The 8,244-nt window shown below is 50.0% G+C and overlaps 1 non-coding gene across 1 annotated transcript; it reads left to right on the top strand.

The window, feature by feature from the left end:
* Window positions 1–725: 725 nt before the first annotated feature.
* Window positions 726–832, top strand: LOC147698504 (U6 spliceosomal RNA). The gene has a single exon (XR_015299520.1). It is a non-coding gene; the product is annotated as a U6 spliceosomal RNA (small nuclear RNA).
* The last annotated feature ends 7,412 nt before the right edge of the window (window positions 833–8,244 follow it).

The following is an 8,244-nucleotide window of genomic DNA, read 5'->3' as shown; positions in this document are numbered from 1 at the left end:
TCTGTGGCATGGTGTTCTTATGTCGGCATGCTGTTCTGGCCGTTGCAGGGTTGATTTTTGTTCTGGCTTGTTATTTTTACCTTTCGGTCCTTGGGCTCCTGGTCTCAGTGCGGGGGCTGGGTCTGCGTGCTCGCCCCCACTGTTTGCCTTCCCGGTTTCGCGGGTTGTCTCAGTGGGGTCTGTTTTTTGGCTTTTTCCTTGGGGCTGTCTCCTGTTGCCGGCCCCTCTTCTGCGGGTGTTTGTTCGCTCTTCCTTTTCTGCCTGCGTGGGCTCCTTTGGGGTGCTTCTCGCATGCTGTTGGGGCTGTGTGCTGGTGGCTCGGTGGTCTACTGCTTCCTCTGTAGGGGCCTGTATTTGGCCTCGTGGTCAGAGGCTCTGCTCCTGGCGGGTTCTCTCTGCCTTTCTTCCTTCTGGGGTCACTGTTGGGTGTCCCTTTGGATTTGGTTGCTCTGTTCGTCTGTTTTTTTCTGCTCTATTGCTGTTGCACTGGCCTGGGTTCGGGTTCCGCTTGTGCTGTGCCCATGTCCCCTGGCGTTTGATTTTCGGACGGTGTTTTCACCTGCTCCTTTGCCTGGCTCCCCTTACACCCTTTTCCTCGTATGTGGTTCGCATACTCGGTGGGTGCTCTTGTGGCGTGTTCGCTTCGGCTGCCTCCTGGGGGCTCTGGGGTTGCCAGTTTGCCAGTGGTTGGCGCGCATGTTCGTTGTGCGTTCCATGTTTCCTCAGTGCTCGCTTCAGCGGCACATTCCCTGGTCTTGGATCTATGCCGTGAGGTTTTGCATGGTCCCTGCGCTGGGTTGACACGCTTTTTCGTGTGGCGTTCCATGTTTGGCGTCTCCCATTGGGTTGCTCTCTCTGCCTTTTTCGCAGGGTTCCTTGGTTTGGCTTGGGTCCTTGGTGCTTTGGCTCAGTGGTGTGTCTTGTGCCTTGTGTGGTACCCGCCGTTCTCAGGCCGGGGTTCGGTCCCTACCGTTGTTCTGAGTGTGTCCTTGTGTGGTGCATTTGTGGATTGATTGTTATTCGGCGCCTGTGGCGTTGGGTTGTGGGGCATCTGCTTCATGCTTTGCTGTGTTGCCTTCCGGGCTTTGGGCCTGTGGTCCTTTTGTCCTGTGGTCTCCTGTCCCCGCTGTTTTTGTGTGGGGTCGGTCCCGGTTGGTTCCTTGTTGTCCGTCCTCCGGGGTTTTCCGAGGGCTGTGGGCTGCGGCTGGTCTGTTATGGGCTTCCTGCTGTTGGGGTCTGTCCGTCCGTCTCTGGGCTGCATCAGTGTTTTCTTGCTGACTGTTTCTGCTCCTGGCGGGCTCTCCTTGTCTTGTCGGGGTCCGCTGCTTTGCCGCTCCCCCCTGTCTCGGCGGGCGGCTCTTGCGCCCTTTTTCCGGTCGGCTTCCTGCTGTCTCCGTGCTTCTCCTTGCCCCCTGGGGGTCGGGTGTTTGTTGCGATCCTTCTCTTCCGGACTTTCGGTGCCCTTGGTGCTTTGGTCCTTTGGTGCTCTGCTTCCTTTGTGTGGTGCCTGCCTGATTGGTCCGGGGTTTTGGCGCCTGCCTCTTTGTTGCAGGGTCGCTTTGGCGGTTTCGCTGGTGCTTTCTCTCCGGGTCCTGTTCGTGGGTTTTCCGGTTGGGGTTGTCTGCCTTGGTGGGGCCTTCCTCTGGTCGTGGTTTGGGTCTTGTGGTCTGGCGGTGTTTTCTCGCCCCTGTCTGTCCTTGCGAAGATCCTCCCCTTCCTGTTGGTCTCGGTGCCTCTGGCCTTTTCCTTGGTTCTTTTTCCCCCAACTCTTCCCGCTCTGTCTCCTGGGTGTGCTGGGTTCCTCCTGCCCGTGTGTTGGTGGTGCCTTCCTCTGGCCGTGCTTGGGTTCCCGGTCTGTGCTGGGTCGGTGGTTTCCCTGTGGTCGTTTTCCCCGTCTGGCTTCTGTTTTGCCATTCCTCGGCTTCTCTGGGGTTTTCCCCTGCCTTGCTGGGGCTTGTTGGTCCCTGTGGTGGGTTTGTCCCCTGCCTCATGCTCCGGGGTGTGTGCAGGGTTCGCCCCTTTTTTTTTTGTTTCTTTGGCACATTGGTCCTGTCCTTGCCTGGGTCATTTTTGGCTGCGGCTTTTCTGGCCCTGGGTGCTCGTGTTCTCGTCGCCTCTCCTCCGGTGATTTGTGGGTCGGGCCTCTTTGTGCCTGGTTCGGGAGTCTCCTGGGTCTGTCTGGCCCTGTCTGCTTCCTTTGGATCTCCGGCCTTGTCGTTTGGGCTCCCGACTTTGCGTTTCCTGGGGTCCCTTTGCTTGCTGGCTGTTTTTGTTTCCAGCGGTGCTGTGGGATTCCCTGGCGGGGCCCTGCGCTTCTGGTGTGGGTGTGTCCTTGTTTCTTTGCCCTGGTTTTGGGGTTCCGGGTCCTGTTGGCTCTGGTGGCTCCCTGGGTCTTTTATCGTGGCTCGGGCTCGTCTTCGCCCTGCCCTTCTGTCCTTCTCGCCTTTGGTGTGTTGCTGCCACGCTCCTGTGCCTGTCGGTTCTTCTTTGTCTCGCTGGGCTGGGCCTGGTTGTGGGCTGGCTGTCTGTTTGCCCGCCTGGGTGCTCTCTTCGACGGCTCGCTCCCTTCTTGTGTTTCTCCCTGGACCGGTTGCTTGTTCCCTGTGCGGGGTGTTCCTGTGCCTGGCCGATTGGCTTCTTTCTGCCTCTTCTTCTCCCTTCTGGCCATGGGCGGGCCTGTGGGTTTTCGTTTTTTTCACCTTTCCCTGGTTGGTTCTCCACCGGGTCCCCTCGGTGTCGTTTCCGGCTCCTTTCCTGGGTGCCTGCCTGGGTTCTCTCCTTGGCGTCTCGGTCCCTTCCGGGGGTCCTTTGTTGACGGGGGTTTGTCCCCCTTCTATCTCTTTTCGGCTCCCTTTTCCATTCTTCCAGCTCTTGCCTGTCTGTTGGATGGCTCTGGTGCCGCTTCCCAGTTTTCCTGGTTCGGCTCCCTCGCGGGTGGTGGTCTCCCTTGCGGTGTTGGGCGGCCTGGTTGTCTCTTTCCACTGGTGTCTTTTTTTGTGGTTTGGTCGCTGTGGTGGGGATGTCCTCTGTTTGTTCGGTTCCTCTCTTGGACTTTTGCTCCCCTCTCACTTTATGCTGCCTGTTGGGCGGCCCGGGTGTGTTGTTTGGGTCTGCTCATTCTGTTCTGGCCCTGGTTGCTGTTGCCTTTTTTGGCTCCGTGCGGTCCGGTCTCGTGCCTTTCTCTGCCTTCGGTTGGGGCAGTTTTCCTGGCGACTCTTGGTGTCTCTGGGGTCCGGTTTAGTTTTTCGGCCTTCCCGGTGTCTTCGGTTCCGGGTTGGTTCTCCTGCTCGTGGTTGCCTCTGTCCGGGGTGGTCCTTCCGCTCGTGCTGGTCTGTTCGGTTTGGCCTCTTTCGTAGGCATCCCCTTCTGGTCTGTTGGTTTCTTGTGAGTTTCCATGAAGCCGCTTGGCTTTGGTATGTGCTCACTATGTAAGTCATGTGGTGAGGAAGACTAACGAGGAGGTAATGCCCCGGTTACTTACCGGTAATCTTCATTACTCCGAGTATAGTCTTCCTCGCCACATGAGTTCCCATCCCTCCCTCCCTGTCTGGAAATCGGCTTCATGTTTGTGCTTGGTGGTTTCAGGCTGATGGGTTGGGCCGGCCCGCCTCTTATAGAGGTCAGGTGGTAATGGGTCGGCCATCTTGGGAAGGGATGGGAGGCATGGGAGGCTAACTTTTTTGCTTTGGAGGGTTCTGGTGTGGAGCTGAAGCTCACTATGTAAGTCATGTGGCGAGGAAGACTATACTCGGAGTAATGAAGATTACCGGTAAGTAACCGGGGCAATATCGCCCCCTGTAACAAAACCGGCAGCGGTGCTTGACACTAGCACCCGCCCAAACCTCTTACACCCAAGGCTGGTCGAGAAGAATTGCCAGGGCTGGTTTCTGTTCCCAGTTTCACTGTGCTTCAATCAAACCCCTGCTTTCGCATGGTGTTAGTTTTTGTTGATGCCTTAGACTTACAGATACTTGCAAATCTGGGGCAGCTTCAAAAAGCAAGGATTTTGTTGTGGAATGCCCACAGCAACACCAATTGCACGCCCCTTTCACGCAGATACCTGCGTGAAAGAGTACCATATTTACAAAGCGACTTTAAGCCACAAAAGGGGGCTAAACGTTTCTTTGTAAATACGGGGCAGGGTATAGCACCACCGGAACATCGGTAAAGTGAATTTGTAGTGGCGGAATCCCCTTGTACATATACTTTCTAGTATTTCCCTTTCATCCAGGAAGTGACAAAGCAGGGGGGAAACTCAACATGTGCTGTAAGGTGCATGACTGCAAGTAGGGCTGACTTTTTTTTCATAACACAGCAATCGGAAGTGGATCATTGCACAAATCAATGACATTTCTCTGATCCATTTTCACCTGTCACATATGAAAAACACAGCCGGATGCCATGAACAGCTGCTCAGAAACTGCAGTCTTCCCAGGTCATGGGGAGTTTGTGTGGTTCATGTAGTATGTGTGTGATTCGTGGGGTTCTCCCTACACACTCTTTGCTTGAAAGGGGTAACTAGACGAATCACACAAGAATTCAAAGGTTTTTTGGGGTGTTTGCAAATTGGTGTATTTCTCAATATTTTGTGAACTTCCATAAACATTTTCTGAAATTATAGTTTTATAGTGAATTGTGGTATGCCGGTATCCCAGGTCACTTGTGTTTTACCAGATTACAGACATTGCATAACACAGTTCTGTGTAATACTGGTAGGTGACTGGAATTGAAAACATCTATCAACCATTGGCAAAGTCAATTGTCCTGGTTATTTTTAGGTGTATGTCAGATGTTGTGTTATATATCCGGATGCAATAACAGAAAGATCAGAGAGGAACAAGAAAACGGGTTTAATTCCATGCCATGGGAATCACAGAAATGTAATTTACATGTTTAAGCCATGTCTTTAATTGCATAGAGTATGCCCCTTTTAGGGACCCCTCACTTTTTTGCATCTCATTAAAGCCCTGTGCAAGTGCATTGGAGTGTTTCTTTGATATCCCTTTCCACCCCTTTGGGAGTCAAAAATAAAATGCTGAAGGGCGCAGGAGCAAGTGTTTTAGACTGCAACCCATTAAAACATTTGTTTCTAGCATACACTCTGGTAACCGTTGCTTGAGGCGACATCGAGAAGGCTAAAGCACATGGATAAATTACACATTTTAAAAACATTAGATGTACAGAAGGAAAGGACTTATTTCACTTTATATATTCACCCCACAGTTACAAACAAAATCAATGCACACTTTTTTTCATTTCTGCTCTATCTGCAGAGTTCCATCCATTTGTTTCTATCAGCATTCTCTCTGCTTTTGGACTCTCTGGCCAGGACAGCAATCAGACTTGAACCACATATATGTAAGGCTTCCTATACACCATCAAACCAAAACAAACCTTTGGGACTACTGAAAATGTGCACCACCCGGATCATCCACACAGTAAATGTCCACCAAACATATATACTCTCAGTATAATGGTGTTGGTATTTATGGGAGAAGAGAAGTAGGAGAGACTGGAAGGGGTGGGGAAGTGAACACGGCTACATCTGCACATGAGAGAGTCCTATACACCATGCTGACTCCAGTGCCGACACTTAAGCCTCATTGCAACTGCAAGGAAATCTCACAAAGTGGATCACTATTGCACAGCAGCTTACCACATACCCTTTCCTCCAACTTACATGACCCATTCAGCACCATTCTATAAACAGAAGAACAGCAAACCAGCATAAGTTAGAACAACACTACATTGACCACAGCAATTTGAAGCAGGATTAAATTACAAGGAACCTGACTCATCAGGCAGTAGTAAATTTGGGATAGCTGATTGAGGGAGGTTGGCTCTGCTTATACTGTGCACGTATAAGAAGATGTTTTTGTGGCATGCACAGGAGGTGAGCGGACGGTTGCTGCGGCACCACTCTTTTCAGATAACGCAATCATAGTATTTTGTTTTTTGATTGATGACGCCACTATCATTCGGGGTTCAATATTCTGCAACTGAACTAAAAGAACTCACTCCTTTGCACTTTTGACTCATGGATCAAGGGGTCTTGGATCTTTATATGAATTGTCTTGTCCTGAAGATGGTCCTATAGATATACTTCAGAAGAGACCGGACCGTCAATGTCCAAACCAATTTCCTTTTAGTTTTTGTTCAGGTTCAATTGGGAAGATTTTGTTTCTATGTCTTGAACAGTCTCCACACTGTATACTATTTGAAAAGGGTTATTGTACATTGATAACTAGCAAAATCTAATTTGAAAGGATTTTTTAATTCTGTTATCAATGTTTTGGAGTATTGTTTGTTTTGAACCCCTACTGAAACTATCATTCTTTGAATGAAATGCAGTGAATAAGAAATACACCCAGGTGTGTTGATTTCTTTCTTTCTTTATAATTGGTTTCTCAATGTCATGATTAGACATCTCACAAGAGATTATGGAATTCTATAGAAAATACACTTCTACACTTCAAAATACCTTGTAGGTACCATTGCCTGACATGTATTCACCCAAGCCCACAAGGGTATATTGGGTCACCATTTATATATAAATACTTTTAGAAAATTGGCATTTTTTTGCCTTAGTCAATAAGTCCCTGTAGCCCGTCTCTGTTCACATGACTGGTTATAGTTGTCAGTTGGGCTTTGTGTATTCCTACTAGAAAGCCAAACACTATGGGAGCTTAGGTCTGACTGGATGGGCCATCATTAGCAGGGTGAAAGAGAGGAGCTTAGCCCAGCCTCACTTACACCTGAATAGTCTGTGTCATGTCTTTACACAAATAGCTGCATACCCCCTGCAGTTAGTCTGGAGCCATAGCAGGGAAGGCAGGGCACCTGTGCACTTCAAAGACATGTCTCTAGAAGCTTCTATCCTTCTTCAAACGCACACTGTGTATAAAAGAAGAACCTCAGACACTACCACGTCAGTACACCTCCCTCTGGACCTGTGGATACACTACCAGGAAGAAGGACTGTTGTACTGCTATAAGGGCTGCCACTCTGCTGGACTGCTGCTCTGAAGGAACCGCTGCCCTGCTGTACTGACCTGCTACCCTCTTTCCAGTTGGTGAGAAGGTCTGAACCTGCATCACTTGAATCCAGAACCAAGATTGACTCCAAGGGCTAGGTGGCTGGCCTCCTGATCTGAAGCCTGAGGGGGCATCTGCACCTGGACTTTGCCATCTGTGAGTCCACCCTGCCAATGGTGCCACCCCCAGTCCTGGACCCTTTAAAGTGGGCCTAAGGTGATTTTGCAGCCTCTGTGAATCCAGCAGAACCAATGCATCACCTCTATTGCATGATGAAAACCCGAGCTGAATTGAAGAATCTCTGCTGCTGCGCGGATTGGACCCACCGCAAAGGCTTACATCGTCGTCGCAGCCCACATCGCCTTTGGAACCGCCACTGCGTGATGCATCCTTTAGGCAAGCCCGTGCATCTCCCATCAACAGTAGCCTCGATGGATGCTGGACTCTGCATTGCAACCTTGCAGCTCCTCGGAACCAACAATTCGCCCGTCTGTACAATGCATCCCCGACTTCGGACTTCGCTTCGCAAGCCCTGCTGACAGGACCCTCGACGTCGATGCAACAGGACCTAACAACGCAGCCTTGCCACACCTTGGAGCCGAAGCATCGCTGCTCGATACGTCTACGATGTGGATCCACTCAATGCTCCACAAACTGCGATTTTAGGCACTCTGTTCAGTGCCCCTAACTGGGTCCCTGTAGGTGTCCTGCACTCCATCATAGTCAGCCTCAACTTGTGAATTTGTCCCGATCCAGCACGACCAGTTATCCACAGTTGGTGCTTTACGGCTTTTGGCACTATTTTCTCTAATCATTTTGGTCTTGTTTCATTTATTAAATTGATCTCTATTGTTCTAACCTGGGTGTGGCATCCTTTATGTGTGGTGTTTTCACTGTATGACTGTTTGAAGTGTTGCATAAATACTTTACATATTTTCTCTAAGTTATGCCTGACTGCTCTGTGCCGAACTACTAGGGTATTTAGCCCCTCCAAAGTATTTTCTGGTAATTAGTTGTGTACAGGTGCTTTCAGTCAGATATAGTGAGGTGTCTATCAGATTTCGCAAGGAATTTTACATACACACAGACAAAAACGCACACACTCTCCCTCTGTCTGTTTTAAAAGTCTTCAAAAGTGTTGGTTATTTCACTAAATATTGTGTTTGTGTTTTCTCTCACCTAGTACCCCATCCATTCGTATTATTCTTCC

The sequence above is a fragment of the Lissotriton vulgaris genome, chromosome 8 (genome assembly GCF_964263255.1).
Source record: "Lissotriton vulgaris chromosome 8, aLisVul1.2, whole genome shotgun sequence".
In the NCBI taxonomy this organism is placed as follows: Eukaryota; Metazoa; Chordata; class Amphibia; order Caudata; family Salamandridae; genus Lissotriton; species Lissotriton vulgaris.
This window is presented reverse-complemented; position numbering and strand designations above follow the sequence as displayed.